This window comes from Aegilops tauschii, chromosome 5 (assembly GCF_002575655.3).
Source record: "Aegilops tauschii subsp. strangulata cultivar AL8/78 chromosome 5, Aet v6.0, whole genome shotgun sequence".
NCBI lineage: Eukaryota > Viridiplantae > Streptophyta > Magnoliopsida > Poales > Poaceae > Aegilops > Aegilops tauschii.
The window spans coordinates 286020963-286036929 of record NC_053039.3 but is presented as its reverse complement, the minus strand read 5'-3'; positions in this window follow the sequence as shown (position 1 = coordinate 286036929).

Below are 15967 nucleotides of genomic sequence, written 5' to 3'. Positions count from 1 at the left end.
CCCTGCAACCAAATAACAAAGAGTCTCTTGTGTCTCCAACACACCCAATACCATGTTAAATTGTATAGGTGCACTAGTTCGGCGAAGAGATGGTGATACAAGTGCAATATGGATGGTAGATATAGGTTTTTGTAATCTGAAAATATAAAAACAGCAAGGTAACTAGCTAATGATAAAAGTGAGCGTAAATGGTATTGCAATGCTAGGAAACAAGGCCTAGGGTTCATACTTTCACTAGTGCAAGTTCTCTCAACAATAATAACATAATTGGATCATATAACTATCCCTCAACATGCAACAAAGAGTCACTCCAAAGTCACTAATAGCGGAGAACAAACGAAGAGATTATTGTAGGGTACGAAACCACCTCAAAGTTATTCTTTTGGATCGATCTATTCAAGAGTTCATACTAGAATAACACCTTAAGACACATATCAACCAAAACCCTAATGTCACCTAGATACTCCAATGTCACCTCAAGTATCCGTGGGTATGATTATACGATATGCATCACACAATCTCAGATTCATCTATTCAACCAACACAAAGAACTTCAAAGAGTGCCCCAAAGTTTCTACCGGAGATTCAAGAAGAAAACGTGTGCCAACCCCTATGCATAAGTTCACAATGTTACGGAACCCGCAAGTTGATCACCAAAACATACATCAAGTAGATCACGTGAATATCCCATTGTCACCACAGATGAGCACATGCAAGACATACATCAAGTGTTCTCAAATCCTTAAAGAATCAATCCGATAAGATAACTTCAAAGGGAAAACTCAATCCATTACAAGAGAGTAGAGGGGGAGAAACATCATAAGATCCAACTATAATAGCAAAGCTCGCAATACATCAAGATCGTGCCACATCAAGAACATGAGAGAGAGAGAGAGAGAGATCAAACACATAGCTACTTGTACATACCCTCAGCCCCGAGGGTGAACTACTTCCTCCTCGTCATGGAGAGCGCCGGGATGATGAAGATGGCCACCGGAGCGGTATTCCCCCCTCCGGCAGGGTGCCGGAACAGGGTCCCGATTGGTTTTTGGTGGCTACAGAGGCTTGCGGCGGCGGAACTCCCGATCTAGGTTATGTTCGGGGGGTTTCTGTTTATATAAGAGGTTTTGGCCGGGAACAAGTCAGGGGGTCTCCGAGGCGGCCACGAGGTAGGGGGCGCGCCCAGGGGTGTAGTGCGCGCCCCCACCCTCGTGGGTGCCTCAGGACTCTTCTGGCCCATCTCCGATGCTCCGTGGGCTTCTTCTGGTCCAAAAATAATCTCTGTCAATTTTTAGGTCAATTGGACTCCATTTGGTTTTCCTTTTCTGCGATACTCAAAAACAAGGAAAAAACAGAAACTGGCACTGGGCTCTGGGTTAATAGGTTAGTCCCAAAAATCATATAAAATAGTATATATAAATGCATATAAAACATCCTAGATGGATAAATATAATAGCATGGAACAATAAAAAATTATAGACACGTTGGAGACGTATCAGCATCCCCAAGCTTAATTCCTGCTCGTCCTCGAGTAGGTAAATGATAAAAACAGAATTTTTGATGTGGAATGCTACCTAACATATTTATCAATGTAATTTTCTTTATTGTGGCATGAATATTCAGATCCATAAGATTCAAGACAAAAGTTTAATATTGACATAAAAACAATAATACTTCAAGCATACTAACCAAGCAATTATGTCTTCTCAAAATATCATAGCCAAAGAAAGCTCATCCCTACAAAATAATATAGTTTGACCATGCTTCATCTTCGTCACACAAAATACTCAAATCATGCACAACCCCGGTATCAGCCAAGCAATTGTTTCATACTTTAGTATTTTCAAACTTTTTCAACTTTCATGCAATACATGAGCGTGAGCCATGGACATAGCACTATGGGTGGTATAGAATATAATGATGGGGGTTGTGTGGACAAGACAAAAAAGGAGAAAGTCTCACATTGACTCGGCTAATCAACGGGCTATGGAGATGCCCATCAATTGATGTCAATGCGAGGAGTAGGGATTGCCATGCAACGGATGCACTAGAGCTATAAATGTATGAAATCTCAACAAAAGAAACTAAGTGGGTGTGCATCCAACTTGCTTGCTCACGAAGACCTAGGGCATTTGAGGAAGCCCATCGTTGGAATATACAAGCCAAGTTCTATAATGAAAAATTCCCACTAGTATATGAAAGTGACAATATAAGAGACTCTCTATAACATTTAAGAATTTCATATCTTGGTATCTTATTCAATCAGCAAGCAAAACAAAATAAAACAAAATGACGCTCCAAGCAAAAAACATATCATGTGGTGAATAAAAATATAGCTCCAAGTAAAGTTACCGACGAACGAAGACGAAAGAGGGGATGCCATCCGGGGCATCCCCAAGCATAGGCTCTTGGTTGTCCTTGAATATTACCTTGGTGTGCCTTGGGCATCCCCAATCTTAGGCTCTTGCCACTCCTTATTCCATAGTCCATCGAATCTTTACCCAAAACTTGAAAACTTCACAACACAAAACTCAACAGAAAACTCGTAAGCTCCGTTAGTATAAGAAAATAAATCACCACTTAGGTACTGTTGTGAACTCATTCTAATTTCATATTCGTGTAATATCTACTGTATTCCAACTTCTCTATGGTTCATACCCTCCGATACTACTCATAGATTCATCAAAATAAGCAAACAACACACGAAAAACAGAATCTGTCAAAAACAGAACAGTATGTAGTAATATGTATCATTCGAATACTTCTGTAACTCCAAAAATTCTGAAATAAATTGGTGGACCTGAGGAATTTGTCTATTAATCATCTGCAAAAAGAATCAACTCAAAATCACTCTTCTGTAAAAAAAGGCAGCTAATCTCGTGAGCGCAAAAGTTTCTGTTTTTACAGCTAGATCGCATAGACTTCACCCAAGTCTTCCCAAAGGTTCTACTTGGCACAAACACTAATTAAAACATAAAACCACATCTAAACATAGGCTAGATTAATTATTTATTACTAAACAGGAGCAAAAAGCAAAGAACAAAAATAAAAATTGGGTTGCCTCCCAACAAGCGCTAACGTTTAACGCCCCTAGCTAGGCATGATGATTTCAATGATGCTCACATAAAAGATAAGAAATAAAACATAAAGAGAGCATCATGAAGAATATGACTAGCACATTTAAGTCTAACCCACTTCCTATGCATAGGGATTTTGTGACCAAACAACTTATGCGGACAATAATCAACTAGCATAGGAAGGCAAAACAAGCATAACTCCAAAACTTTAAGCACATAGAGAGGAACCTTGATATTATTGCAATTCCTACAAGCATATGTTCCTCCCTCATAATAATTTTCAGAAGCATCATGAATGAATTCAACAATATAACCAGCACATAAAGCATTATTTTCATGATCTACTTGCATAGAAATTTTACTACTCTCCACATAAGCAAATTTATTCTCATCAATAGTAGTGGGAGCAAACTCAACAAAATAACTATCATGTGAAGCTTAATCCAATTGAAAATTAAAATCATGATGACAAGTTTCATGGTTATATTTATTCTTTATAACATACGTGTCATCACAATAATCATCATAAATAGGAGGCATGCTTTCATCATAATAAATTTGCTCATCAAAATTGGGGGACTAAACATATCATCTTCATCAAACATAGCATCCCCAAGTTTGTGGCTTTGCATATCATTAGCATCATGGGTATTCAAAGAATCATACTAACAACATTGCAATCATGCTCATCATTCACATATTTTAAGCCAAGCATTCTATGTAATTCTTCTTCTAGTACTTGAGCACAATTTTCCTTCCCATCATTTTCACGAAAGACATTAAAAAGATGAAGCATATGAGGCACCCTTAATTCCATATTTTGTAGTTTTCTTTTATAGACTCAACTAGTGATAAAACAAGAAACAAAAAGATTCGATTGCAAGATCTAAAGATATACCTTCAAGCACTCACCTCCCCGGCAACGGCGCCAGAAAAGAGCTTGATGTCTACTACGCAACCTTCTTCTTGTAGACGTTGTTGGGCCTCCAAGTGCAGAGGTTTGTAGGACAGTAGCAAATTTCCCTCAAGTGGATGACCTAAGGTTTATCAATCCGTGGGAGGCATAGGATGAAGATGGTCTCTCTCAAGCAACCCTGCAACCAAATAACAAAGAGTCTCTTGTGTCCCCAACAGACCCAATACAATGGTAAATTGTATAGGTGCACTAGTTCGGCGAAGAGATGGTGATACAAGTGCAATATGGATGGTAGATATAGGTTTTTGTAATCTGAAAATATAAAAATAGCAAGGTAACTAGCTAACGATAAAAGTGAGAGTAAACGGTATTGCAATGCTAGGAAACAAGGCCAATGGTTCATACTTTCACTAGTGCAAGTTCTCTCAACAATAATAAAATAATTGGATCATATAACTATCCCTCAACATGCAACAAAGAGTCACTCCAAAGTCACTAATAGCGGAGAACAAACGAAGAGATTATTGTAGGGTACGAAACCACCTCAAAGTTATTCTTTCGGATCGATCTATTCAAGAGTTCGTACTAGAATAACACCTTAAGACAGATATCAACCAAAACCCTAATGTCACCTAGATATTCAATGTCACCTCAAGTATCTGTGGGTATGATTATACGATATGCATCACACAATCTCAGATTCATCTATTCAACCAACACAAAGAACTTCAAAGAGTGCCCCAAAGTTTCTACCGGAGAGTCAAGACGAAAACGTGTGCCAACCCCTATGCATAAGTTCACAATGTTACGGAACCCGCAAGTTGATCACCAAAACATACATCAAGTAGATCACAAGAATATCCCATGGTCACCACAGATGAGCACATGCAAGACATACATCAAGTGTTCTCAAATCCTTAAAGAATCAATCCGATAAGATAACTTCAAAGGGAAAACTCAATCCATTACAAGAGAGTAGAGGGGGAGAAACATCATAAGATCCAACTATAATAGCAAAGCTCGCGATACATCAAGATTGTGCCAGATCAAGAACACGAGAGAGAGAGAGAGATCAAACACATAGCTACTGGTACATACCCTCAGCCCCGAGGGTGAACTACTCCCTCCTCGTCATGGAGAGCGTCGGGATGATGAAGATGGCCACCGAAGAGGGATTCCCCCCTCCGGCAGGGTGTCAAAACAGGGTCCCGATTGGTTTTTGGTGGCTACAGAGGCTTGCGGCAGCGGAACTCCCGATCTAGGTTATGTTCTGGGGTTTTCTGTATATATAAGAGGTTTTGGCATCGCGAACAAGTCAGGGGGGGGTCTCCGAGGCAGCCACAAGGTAGGGGGCGCGCACAGGGGGGTAGGGCACGCCCCCACCCTCGTGGGTGCCTTGGGACTCTTTTGGCCCATCTCCGATGCTTCGTGGGCTTCTTCTCGTCCAAAAATAATCTCCGTCAATTTTTAGGTCAATTGGAATCCGTTTGGTTTTCCTTTTCTGGGATACTCAAAAACAAGGAAAAAACAGAAACTGACACTGTGCTCTGGGTTAATAGGTTAGTCCCAAAAATCATATAAAATAGCATATAAATGCATATAAAACATCCTAGATGGATAATATAATAGCATGGAACAATCAAAAATTATAGATACGTTGGAGACGTAACACATAGACACACTCTCCCCCTCTCGTTGATACGCATCTCCATGGATAGATCTTGCGTGTGCGTAGAATTTTTTTTGTTTTCCATGCAACGTTTCCCAACACCATTTTCTTGAGTTGAGGTTTTTGTACTTTTGAGGACTCACAAGATGTTTGAAGATTTTCCTTAAGCAACGCTGGAAATGAATTAATTTGATGAGAACCAAGTGATTCATCGGCAGACATATGTACCTGTGAACAAAGTATAGTTGCGAGGGAAATGGGGATGGTCATATGCATTCTTAGAAGTTTTTCAAAAATAAATCCAGTTGAAGAAATCGACCATTATCGTCTTGAAGAAATTCACTAAGTGTTCTTGACTTAGATTCCATAGTTGTACAGATTGAATCAATTGCACAATTGAGGAATCTTGAAGTAAAACATAACTTAGATGAAATAACCAAGACTGGGCAAATAGAACTGTTGAAGAATTGAAAAGTTGAAGAAAAACAACACTTGAAGAAATATTGGTATTGGATTTTAATTTAACCCAGTGATGAACTAGACGACGAGTCGAAGGAAATCGTTAGCTCAAATCTTTCGTGCCCTAACTCGGCGACGAAAAACAGCTATGATGGCGGCAGAGGTGAAGAATCCGCGACTGACGCGAGTACGTCGACGAAGAAGGCAAGGCAGTGAAGCTTTTCTTCTCTGGCGGCGATGAATTTCAGCAGCGATGCTAGGGTTTGAGAGTGAGATTGACAAGGGCGAGGGAGCGAAGTGAGTTAGGTTTGACGGGGTCAAGACGTTATATAGGCGCGGTAAAGACCGAACAGTCCAAAGATTTTGGACGGATAATCCCCTAGCGATTTTCTTCTGAGTGACACGCGTCATGCATGCATTTTGGACATTCTTAGCCACGTGTCGGATGTGCGCGATGAAGTTATTGTGGCAACCCCAAAGTTGGATTTGAAAATTTTAAAAGTGTGTTTGCAAATTCTTCAGCTGACAAGGATACAGTGAAGACTTTGAACGGTGTCAATTATAACGCACATGAGGAATTTGAGAATATATTGTATTGAGTTTAGGATAGAGGGGAGCGGATCCGATCACATTCACATAGGCGAAGAAATCAACTTGAAGAATTAGCAATATGTGAATGTTGTTAAGGACATGAAAAACTCATATATATATATATATATATATATATATATATATATATATATATATATAGTAGGAAGAATTAGCTCAAGCAATGAGAACAACCTCAAATGACGAATATGAAAAGTTTGACGAAATTGCAAACGATGAAAAACTCAAATTGAAGAATGTCATGAAGAGGGTGGTGGCGTTACCCACCGTATAGGAATTATGTTGACTAGTCGTCAACCCGTGCACTTGCACAGGCTATATATATATATATACATACATATACAATTGTAAAGTAATTGTTTCAAAATTTCATTTGAAAAATATTTTTCACTTTTAACCATGAATTATTCGAGCGGAACATGATAAATGGAACAAATAAAAAAATGGTTGTGAGTGAAAAAATAATAATACCGTGTGAGTGCTCATTATTCGCAAAGCAGTTTAGGTGTATTAGATCTTCTACACATATACTCTGCCCTAGGAATATTAATATTCATATAGTTTTAAGATTATATTGATATAACACTTTTTATGTTATTTAGTTACAAACATACTTTTAATTAATCATCAAGGTAAATACATAACAATTATATGGTTGTTTAATCGCGTAAGAAGCACATTCATGGTCAGAAATAATAGTAGATGAGAAATCACTAACAACCTTGGCTGCTGCAATAGTTGAATACTTCGTCTAACTACAACCTCTGGTGGGAAAAATATATCAGCCAGGCAAAATACCTTCGTTTAGTTTGTATGGTAATGTTCTGTACATTAATAGGCCATTGTTTATATATTATTGTGCAAAGCACAAAACTGTAAAAAAATTAGGCGAAATTGTTTCGGAAATTTGGTCAGTTAGCATATATGAATCTTATTTAAAATCCATTTATTATAAAATTATAAAAATAGGGATATCTCACATTGGCATTCTCTATAAATAAATGTCTAGTAGATTGCTTTGATATTCTTTTCTCTAGTGGACATGGAAATTTGGTCAATTAGCATAAACAGATCAATAACATACATGCACAACAAATTAATATCGACTTGATACAGAGACGATAAAGCCATCGCCGCTACACTATCCTTTTCTGCAAAATACTCTCTTTGATAGGGATAACTAAATGTATATATCGAACTCCAACTCTTTCTTGTATCAAATATAACAACAATGATACCTCAAGGTTTTTATTGTTTTCTGAAATAATGGGATATTCAAGGCAGGGAAAGAAATTCAGTCTTACCTGCACTACAAAAAAATACACTTCCGTGATGATACGTGTTTGTCACAGTAGGTCGCATTTTTTGTCATGCATGTACATCCATGACGATTTTATGACAGAATCAAGATAGTCATACCTGTGCTGTCGTAGAAGTGTTCCATGACATTACCAAAATTATCATCACGGAAGTGTACACTTCCATGACGATAAATCGCGCGTCACATAAGTGCTTTCGTCAAGGGTGACCGACATGTGACATCCACCGTAACGGAACGCCGTTAAGCTATCGGGTCGGGTTTTGGATCCGATAATCCGTTAACAGCCCCGACCAATGGGAAATTTCCACGTGTAAAATTCTTATTGGCCGGACGAAACACGTGTCAGCTCGTCAGTGGGTCAGATAGGCGCCTATGATATGTCGACACATGCCACGGCCCACCACTGGCCCATTTAGCTTACAAAGCCGACCCGTTTGACTTGGTCAAAAGTTAACGGGCTGGCCCATGAAAAGCCTGTTAACGGTCTCTTCGCAAATAGCCCATTTTACGGCCCGCTAACTCATGGCCCGTTAGGCCCTAAAGGAAATCGGCCCAACAACGTCATGTGGGCCGTCGAATATAACACCATTCCATTTCACTTTCGGCCCATGTATGGCCCACGACGTCATTTGGCCCATATGAGGCCTTCGTATCTTTCGGCCCTTTACAGGCCCACGGTGACTCTAGCCCATAATGAACAGTAATTTTCTTTATACCCGTTAACGGCCCGTGATTTACATGGGCCGTTTCCAGCCCGTGTTAGCTTTCGGCCTATTGACGGCCCATACGTTCTTGGGCTCCTTTTCGGCCCTCGATTACTTCCGGCCCGTTACTGGCCTGTTCCCCTAATGGGCCAAATCGGCCCATGGCAAGAGTCGGCCCATTACTGGCCTGTTCCCCTAATGGGCCAAATTTGGCCCATGGCAAGAGTCGGCCCGTTACTGGCCTGTTACCCTAATGGGCCAAATTCGGCCCATGGCAAGAGTCGGCCCGTTTCTGGCCTGTTAACCCGTTGCGCCGTTTCCAGCCCGTCCTATATTCTGGCCCATTAACGACCCATTATGCATGTGACAGAATTAAGCCGTTGCTGTCCTACGGCCTGTTAACGGCCTGTTACCGTGCTGGGCCGATACCAATTACGCCCGATTACGGCCCATGTAGACCCATTTATCCGACGGCCGGAGGCCCACCAATTACAGGCCCATTTATCGACGGCCCGTAGGAGACCCATGGATCCTACGGCCCGTATATGGCCCATGGTAGTGGCTTCTACCCACCACTTATTGTACTCCCTTTCCACCTCTAAAAGGCCCACCGGAGGGGCATCATCGATGCTAAATTGATCGACAATCATCACTTGAATTTTAGACTCATTTCTATACTTTTTCAACAAGTAAATGCTATATATTGTACCCATCGGATACCCATTGGGTATGGGATACCCAATGGGTATGGGCATGGGTAGCAAACCAGGGAAAAAGAAGACTAGGAAATAAATAAGGCCGAAACTAACGCTAGGCTATTAAGGCGATTGCACAGATTACATCCACTCGGCATCAAAGATCGCCACCAGTGCAAATATAGGGAACACCCTACACTATACAAAAATGGCTTGCTGTTTTCTTCAGCCGGTGGCTGCACATTAAGAATTAATTTTGGATCGCACCAAAACAAATTACAACTATATAACAAAAGGAAGGTTGGCATAAAACTTAACAGTCTAGCAGATAAATGCACCACCAGAAGTTCAGAAGCTCAGTTCATTTGACCTGACTGTTATGTTTTCATGTTGTATTGTCCGATGGAGCACCATAACCCTCGCCTTCATTTCCCCTAGGCTCCTGAACAACATAGCAAATGTCTGATAGTCTGGTTTCAAAACCATGCATATCTTGATGACATTGAGCAATGTTTCTCCTTGTTTCACAAAGGGTCTCTGTTAGGGAATGGACTTGTGTCTGGAGCGCAGATACAACATTGCTTTGAGCTTGCATATCTTGATCATGAGGTAGTTTGGACGATATTGCCTTAACAACCAACCCAGTATTACGCAGGAACGTGCTTTTGGCACTATTAGTGGACAGGTACTGACCCACTGCAGCAAGAGCTGACATTGCGGTTATAGTTGCCTCGCCACCTTCAGAAGGTGGAGGTTCCACCATTTTTTCCATAGCTTGCTGAAAAGTTGAGGTTTTACATTAGTAGTACCAGAACAGAAGATATTAAGGAGGCAGCAAAACCAAACAAAATAGCTTTGGTCTATATACAGAACTTATTCTGGTGAACCCATGTAAAATATTAGTTGTATTTTATTGCAAAGTACATAATAAAACCAGGTTCCAAACATATGACCATGTACCATCGCTAATGTATTATCTATTTCTTCACATTGTATTGAGGGCTAAGGATAAAGAGACGAAGTTTATAATACGGTAAGCATAGTATGACATCATTCATATCACAAAACAACTGAGAACAGACAAACAGGCAATTGTAACGTTGTGTGGGCAAGTCCAGCACGGAACTAGATTACGGGTTAAGATCAAAGGAACATCACTCCTCTCTTTTAAACCTTGTAAGGTGCAATGATACGCTAAGACAATTGTGTATAAAATTGAAAAGTGTAATAGACATTGGCTGCAAACCATGTAGTTCAAGGCACAAGTCAGAGTAAGTAGTAGTTAAAAGGCATGAGGATTAAGGACTTACAACAGCGGCTTTGACTGGTGTAGTCATGCCCTCCTTCTTGCTGGTGTGACAGTCCTTGAAGATTTCCACAGCATTTGGTTCAGGTACTTTTTGGTCCTTGCGGGCTTTCCTCTGCATTTCGAACAAGTCAATATAGATCTGATAATATGGTACAGCGAAAAGAGTGAAACAGCAGCTAATTACAAGAGCCTCGCAGTGTGCAATATAGCTACGAGATCCTGTCGTCTGTTGGAATTTCACTTTCGTACGGTTGGCCTTGTTCTTCGAACAGTTCACCTACAAGAAGATAGATTTGTGTGGCACATGTGTAAATAGGACTTCAACATGTGATCTGATCACATATATATAATGTACCTGATACTTCGGATCAGACCAGTGTTTAACAAGGCCCCTCCAGTCTTCATCCGATATATTTTCCACTCGAGATGTTTGGGAAAGTTCACTGTTAGCCTTGCCTTCAAAGTGAGTTTTCCTCAAGTTATACCGATACTGTCGGAGAGCAGACTTGAAAACATGGGTGCAAGCTTGTCTGGTTGCATCATCTTGGCTATCCAACTTGAACCTCATCTGTTGAAAATTATGGGAGTCTCATTATCAGCAACCTAGAAAGTATGGGACAGAGCAAGACGATATTACTAGTTTCCATACATAACCATACTTACAGATAAATGGTCGAGGAAGGTGTTGAACTGGGTTTCGTCTTTGTCATTCCTGTATTGAATCCATGTTGGGAGGATACATACATGACACCTAACGGCAACCGCTGCCTCTGATACTAACTTGGCTGACTCTGTAGCATCACGTGGCCTTTTTAAACCTGCCTCAAAACGGATCTCCATTCTTCCTCCTCTAGATTTAGTTAACCTATCGAGCATTATCCCTGATGTTTGTTTCCTCTTGCGCCTAGGTGCTAGTCCAACAACGAACATAGGAAGTGTTAGTGTACATCAAACTGTGAGACTACATATAAAGAAGCATGCAACTGTAACTTGACTCCAGCAACTACATTCTTGCTGTTGAAGCTCATAAGGTTCATCTGATATTGCCAACTCGTCTTGTGTCAAGAGTGCTTGGGAAGTAGTGTCAGGTGGCAAGGGAGCTTGGGAACGTGCTGCTAGCTCAGTTGGCGCACGAGTAAGTAGGTGTTGCAAGAACTAGGGCTGTCTCTGCTTGTTTGGTGGCAGCTATTTGTTTCTGTTTGGCTTTTTTGCAACTTGTGTAGCATGGGATGCCGTGTTTGTAGAATTTTCCGCTGGACTTTGACCTTCTATTGCACCATCAGTACCAGCAGAATCTGCAGGATTCATCCGCTTCTCATTCGCTGCCATTCTGTGTTTCTTCCTCTTTCTCTGTGCCATGTTAAGTCAAGCCGGCAAGAAAAACGAATAACAATTTAGTTCTTCAGAACAAATTGATGCATGATGCAGACGAACTGAACTTTGATGTTAGACAACCACATGATAGGAGGATGTAATATGTATGAAAAACAGGACAGAAGAGATAACCAGAACTATGATGTGTAAACTAAGAAGAAGACATTTCACCAAATTAGAAGCAATGCAATGGAAGGTAGACACCATATGAAAGATGCTACAAATATCGCTCTGCCAAGTTAACAGTGTCTCATCATAAATGGCGTTTAAACAAATGTGAAGCAGTACAAGAAATAAATCATATGCAAGATGCAAACAACATCACACTACCATGTTAGAGGTCTCTCGTCATTAGTGCCATTGCATATTCACATCATTGCATATTCACAGCTTATGATGTGTAAACTAAGGAGAAGGCATTTCAACAAATTAGAAGCAATGAAAGCTAGACACCATATGAAAGATGCAACGAATATCACTCTACCAAGTTAAAACTGTCTCGTCATAAGTGCCATTTCAACAAATTAGTAGTACAAGCTAGAAAAGAATGTGAGATGTAACCTATATCACACTCCAAAGTCAAACGTGTCTTATGATAAGTGATTGTTGCAGGTTACACAACAGTAGTAATTTGATGTAAGAACATGGTGTGATAGACAGATATTGTATGTTCTAGAAACAGGAACACGTGTCTTATTCAAGTATAATGTGTAAAGTAAGCAGATGGAATTCAACAAAATTAGAAGCAATACAAGCTAGACAGCACACATAACATGCAACCACATATAACAGTGCCAAGTTAGAGGGAGCAGTGGTGATGCTGCACTAGGGGAGACGTGCTCATCATAAACACAGCTTTGTTGAATGTCTATGCATGTGTTGTCTTGGAAATCATCTTGGGGGTGTGGAGGAGTAGAAACTGTAGAGGCCCTCCGTTCGGAAGGAGCACCTTTATCCGCTGCCTTGCTAACTTCCTTCCGATTTATTGATTTTGAATTGTCAAGTAAAACCGACAAGAAAAAGCAATAAAATTCTCTCTTCAGAACTCATTCATGCATGATACTGACAATCACTACTTTGATGTAAGGCAAACACATGATACCAGGATGGAATATGTACGAAAAACAGGACGGCATGGCATGTTCACAACTGTTTGTGTAAACTAAGCAGAAACCATTCCAGCAAATAAGAAGCAATGCAAGCTAGACACCACATGAAAGATGCAACCAATATGACTCTGCCAAGTTAAAAGCGGCCCATCATAAATGGAATTTGAACAAATTAGAAGCAGCGCATGCTATAAATCATATGAAAGATGCAACTAATATCGCACTGCATATACTAAAGGTGTCTCGTCATGTTGATTGATGCGGGATACAAAAAAAACAATAGTTTTATGAAAGGACATGCTTAATAGACAGATGTACTATGTACTAAATACAGGAAGGCATGTCACATTAACAGGTATAATGTATAAGCTAAGCAGACTAGCACATGCAGTTTAACCAGATTGGAAGAATTACAATCTAGACACCATATGCAACATGCAACCACATATCACGCTGCCAAGTTAGAGCAAGCACCTGCGATGCTAGTGTAGGGGAAATGTTGTAATCAACTACAGAGCTACGTTCACTATCTTCATCTAGCATTTCTTTTTCTTGAGAATCATGTTGGGAGGCTGACGCTGCATTCTTTAAATGAGGAGTAGTCCCCTTGCCTGCCTGCCTCGTCATAACTGATTGATGAGGGATACACAAGAACATTAGTTTGATGTAAGAACATGGTTAATACACAGATGTACTAGTATGTACCAAAAACAGAAAGGCATGTCATATTCAAAGGTATAAGTGTAAGCTAAGCAGATGCAATTTAACCAAATTGGAAGCAATACAAGCTAGACATCCGGCTGGAGTGGTGAGCATGATCATCTAGGACCTGAGAGCCTGGTGGGAGGCGGGCTGCTTCGCCACCATCGCAGCTTTTTAGTTGGCTTCCAGGTGATGCCTATCTTTGCTGGGCTTGTCACTGGCTCGGCCAGTGCCCTGACTAGCTATTTGTCTTCTGGTGCTCACGGGATGGTGGTTCATGTAAAAAATATCTTTCCTTATCTTACCGACTTCGGCCTTTTGAATACAAGCAAGACACCATATGGAACATGCAACCACATATGACACCGCGAAGTTAAAGCAAGCACCTGGGATGGTGGTTCATTGCGAGCGAGGTCATCAACTCCAGAGCTACGTTTACTGTCTCCATCTGCTGACACTGCACCCTTTATAGCACTGTAACGTGTCTTGCCTAACCGCACACGAAGCTAGAGCGACTTCTCTCTTTTCTTTTTGGCTTCTCTCATGGCAGCAGAGTCTGAAATACCCTTGCATAAAAACACAATAGTGAGAGTAAGGGTGAAGTGTGTGCAGAACTAGTGCACTGTAAAAGTAGCAGATAGCAGGTGGCTGAAAAATAAATGACAGGAGACATATGATAGCTCTACAACATTGCATGGCAAACAAAATTAGATTCTACTTCGTATGATTTTGTAATATATGAGCACAGGAAATGCAGGTACTCCTCCAGCACACCACCACATGTGGTCATATCTAAGATAACAGTCAACTGAAAATAAATAGGCCAGTCGATTTTTTTAATGAACCGTCCGATCTATAAGGAACGGGCAGATGGCCTTCGTCTACCTCCCGCCAGTCACTGTTGACGATCTTTCTCGAACCACCAGCGACCACCGGCCCAGACCCCTGCCTCCGCCGCCCCGCCCTCCCATCGACCTCACACCACCGCCGTGCTTGGCAGCGCCCCCAGGCCATCCCTTTAATCCCGGCCGACCTCCAGATCGGGCGCCAATAGCTCTAGGCCGCACACGCCCCTAAGATAAACACCAAGGTGCTGCTTCCCCGGCGTAATAGGCGTACTAGCGCCTGTTACGCCGGGGAATGCTTCCGTTAATTGGGAATCAACTGGCCAGAAATTGAAATTCAGGGGGGCGACGGACCTCTAGCTAAGGTGAAATAGTATATGAGGAGAAACCTTGTGCATCGCGAGTTACTAGGAACATCTAGTATCAAGAAGAAGCGGTCAACCAGTGTCTTCTGTGGGATGAATACCGTGCAAGAAGAGACGTAAGATTTGCATGAATAAGGGAAGAGGAGTACCTTTTTCGGTTGCCGGTGTGGTCACCTCCACATGTCGCGCCGATCTTCTTCTTTTTACCGGGGAAACCAATGTTCTGGAGGGTGCAGGCTTGGACGAACCCATGGCAAAATTGTTGACTGTGTTGCCGTGGCCGTATGTCGGCGGAGGGGAAGCAGATCCGAGGCGGTGAAGGACGGCGTAGCAGGAACATCTCCGGTGCGGTGGAGGGTGGCGAAGTTGGAGCGGTAGCGGTGAGGCGCAGGACGGCGTGGTTAAACTGGCTCGGGTACGGACGGCTCGGCCTCGGCTTCAACTACTAGCCGTGGAGGGCGTTGCGGTTGAGGTTGCGGTGGACGGCGACGTCGGGGTATCGGCTCCGGCGTGATAGAGGTGGGCGGCGGTTGATAGGTGGGATGGGGTGGCGGACGGAGGACGCCGGGGTTTCGCGGCTGGTGGAGAGGTAGTTTTGGCGCCCACGGAACGAATGGGGAATCAGACGGGTGGGGGGGACCATGTTTCGGTCTGGGACGCGCTTGTTTTTGGCTTTTTTGAATAGAAGATGGGACGCGCTTGTTTGAAATTTGGGGAAAGTACAAACTTTGCCCCCCTCTTAAACTTCGGACCTACTGCGGGTCAGGGGTAGGATGGTAATCCCAGGTGTCCCAAATAGTGTGCGGGAGCGAT